Consider the following 3426-nt stretch of genomic DNA (forward strand, 5'->3'; position numbering starts at 1 on the left):
CCTCAACGGCAGCGGCAGGCGCGGTGGCGTGCGCCTGTAGTCCCAGCTACTCGGGAGGCTGAGGCTGGAGGATCGCTTGAGCCCAGGAGTTCTGGGCTGTAGTGTGCTATGCCGATCGGGTCTGCCCTAAGTTCGGCATCAATATGGTGACTTCCCGGGAGCTGGGGGCCACCAGGTTGCCTAAGGAGGCGATCGCCCGGGGACAAGACGAAGGATATGGACTTCCTGTCTGGGCTGGAATTGGCCGATCTGCTGGACCCCCAGCAACCGGACTGGCCCCTGGAGCCCGGGTTCAGCTTGCCCTGGGGAGGAGGGGGCGGCGAGGACTGCACCGGGGCGGGGGGGCCACCAGGTTGCCTAAGGAGGCGATTGCCGGCGCCCCCGGGGATGAGATGAAGGACATGGACTTCCTGTCTGGGCTGGAACTGGCCGATCTGCTGGACCCCCGGCAACCGGACTGGCCCCTGGAGCCCGGGTTCAGCTCGCCCTGGGGGTGGGGGGGGCGAGGACTGCACCCTCACCAATGGTGGGGCCCACAGTCCCCTCTCCTGCCCTCACTCCACCCCCCTATAAAACCCACAGTCCCATCAGGCTTCGGTCTCTCTCGGCCACTGGGTTTACCGTTGCATCGGTGAGTGTGGTCGGGGAGCCGAACTAGTTCGAAATGAAGGACTCTTCGCTTTTGCATTGGACTCGCTGGCTCCCTGGTGGGTTCTTGGGAATCTTGAGATCTGAGCACAATACTTTGAAGCTTGACTTGAAATTCAGCTGTCAGGAAGAGCAAGTGGCCCCATGGAGACGTTCCTGTGAAGAGACATAGCCAACAACTTGCTTCGTACATAAGTGAACCACCTCAAAAGTGCGTTCAGACCCAGTCGTGTTGCTCCAGCAAATGCTGTGGAAGAAAGAGTTGTCCAGGCCACTTCACCGTCCCTGAAGATAGTGGTTGGGGTGGGAAGGTTGCTCTGGGCTACGGTTGGCAGACATATGCGTTCCATTCCTTGGGGCATCTCTGCCTCTGCAGCCCTCAGGCCTGCTGCTTCATGAAGAACAGGCTTGACAAATGTATTAAGGTCTGCTTCCAGTCGAGCAAAATTTGCCTTTAGCACCAGTTCCTCATACAGTTCCCCATGCTCCTGCCACCACCCAGCATGCAGCCTATTTGAAGAGTACAGCCCTTGTTGAAGGAGAGTTCAAAGAATTAAGCCTTGGTGACCTTACAGGGAAGTATTTGGTGTTATTCTTCTATCATCTGGATTCCACCTTTGTGTGTCCTCCAGAAATTACTGCTTTCAGGGACAAAGCCCATGAGTTTCATGCTGTGAACTGGGAAGCTGGGCAGTTTCCGGGGATTCCCACTTCAGCATCTTGCCTGGATCAACACATGGAAGAAGAAGGGCGGTTTGGGCCACATGAACGTGGCACTGTTGTCAGATTTGACTCAGCAGATTTCCCAAGACCACGGTGTGCTGCGAGAAGGTCCTGGTCTTGCACTAAGAGGTCTCTTCATCCTTGACCCCAAAGGAGTTATCAAGCATATGAGTGGCAATGACCTCCCAGTGCGCAGAAGCCTGGAAGAAAGCCTCCGCCTGGTGAAAGCATTCCGGTTTGTGGGAGAACATGGAGAATCTGCCCAGCAAACTGGACCCCGGGTTCTCCTACAATCAAGCCGCATCCGACTGCTTCCAAACAATACTTTGAGAGGGCAAAGCAGTAGATCATCTCACTGCACCTGCAGCTTCTCAAAAAGAACCACAGGTGAGCTCATTTTTGGCATTTCAAGACAATTATGTATAGAAGGCAAAAATCAATTATGTAGTTTCATGCTGTGAACTGGGAAGCTGGGCAGTTTCCGGGGATTCCCACTTCAGCATCTTGCCTGGATCAACACATGGAAGAAGAAGGGCGGTTTGGGCCACATGAACGTGGCACTGTTGTCAGATTTGACTCAGCAGATTTCCCAAGACCACGGTGTGCTGCGAGAAGGTCCTGGTCTTGCACTAAGAGGTCTCTTCATCCTTGACCCCAAAGGAGTTATCAAGCATATGAGTGGCAATGACCTCCCAGTGCGCAGAAGCCTGGAAGAAAGCCTCCGCCTGGTGAAAGCATTCCGGTTTGTGGGAGAACATGGAGAATCTGCCCAGCAAACTGGACCCCGGGTTCTCCTACGATCAAGCCGCATCCGACTGCTTTCAAAGAATACTTTGAGAGGGCAACGCAGTAGATCATCTCACGTGCACCTGCAGCTTCTCAAAAGAACCACAGACGAGCTCATTTTTGGCATTTCAAGCAATTATGTATAGAAGGCAAAAATCAATTATGTTTGCATTCATTAATATTTCTCTAAGTGTTTTGGGAGTTTTTTGTTTTATAACTTTGGCTAAGGCTTTCAAAACATGGTTAATTACTAACATGAACCCTTTATTTAACTTTTTGATGGCTAGTAGGTTGAGAGACTGCCTAGTTGATCTGTTTCTTTGATCATGTCTTCAATGGGAAACACTTCTTAGCCTTACCTGAACCTCTGTGTACACCAGTGTAGGACAAGTACCAAAAGCCTCTGAAAAGAATCCTGAAATTTTCTTTATGAATTTCTTTGTGCTAACCTGAATTTTTTTAAGGTAACAAAGATCATAGCCTTAAGTTTTTAGCATCAGCAGTCTACTTTAATGTATAGAAGGCAAAAATCAATTATGTTTGCATTCATTAATATTTCTCTAAGTGTTTTGGGAGTTTTTTGTTTTATAACTTTGGCTAAGGCTTTCAAAACATGGTTAATTACTAACATGAACCCTTTATTTAACTTTTTGTTGGCTAGTTAGTTTAGAGACTGCCTAGTTGATCTTTTTCTTGATCATGTCTTCAATGGGAAACACTTCCTAGCCTTACCTGAACCTCTGTGTACACCAGTGTAGGACAAGTACCAAAAGCCTCTGAAAAGAATCCTGAAATTTTCTTTATGAATTTCTTTGTGCTAACCTGAATTTTTTTAAGGTAACAAAGATCATAGCCTTAAGTTTTTAGCATCAGCAGTCTACTTTAACTCTTGGAGTGGAGACATATTTGATTAAAACAATGTGAATCATGTATTTGAAAAAATAGAGTGGCAAAGTGACTTAACTGATCATGTATTCTCCTCATCCCTGAGATTTGTAGCTTAGATAGTTATTTTGCCTATTTTATTTGTTCGCTGACTTCGTGTCCGCATACATTTCTAGACATTGATCGAAGGTAATGATAGAAACTATTTATTTAATGCAGGATTGCCCTTTGAAATCATTGTAATTATATTTTCTGAAGTGCTCAATGTAAAGTATATAATTTTTAAAAACACATTATTTTTAAAATTAAAAAAGCCCTGCCTGAGTGGCGTAGTTGTTTGGAGTGTCCTCCTGTACACCAAAAAGTGGCAGGATCAATTTTATT

The 3426-nt window shown here is 47.3% G+C and overlaps 2 pseudogenes; both read left to right on the forward strand.

Moving 5' to 3' along the window:
• Nucleotides 1-1721, forward strand: part of LOC102761810 — a 5066-nt pseudogene extending 3345 nt beyond the window's left edge.
• A 68-nt stretch (nt 1722-1789) lies between these two features.
• On the forward strand, nt 1790-2322 carry LOC107181385 (annotated as a pseudogene).
• The last annotated feature ends 1104 nt before the right edge of the window (nt 2323-3426 follow it).

The sequence above is a fragment of the Myotis davidii genome, unplaced genomic scaffold (assembly GCF_000327345.1).
Source record: "Myotis davidii unplaced genomic scaffold, ASM32734v1 scaffold331, whole genome shotgun sequence".
Taxonomy (NCBI): Eukaryota; Metazoa; Chordata; class Mammalia; order Chiroptera; family Vespertilionidae; genus Myotis; species Myotis davidii.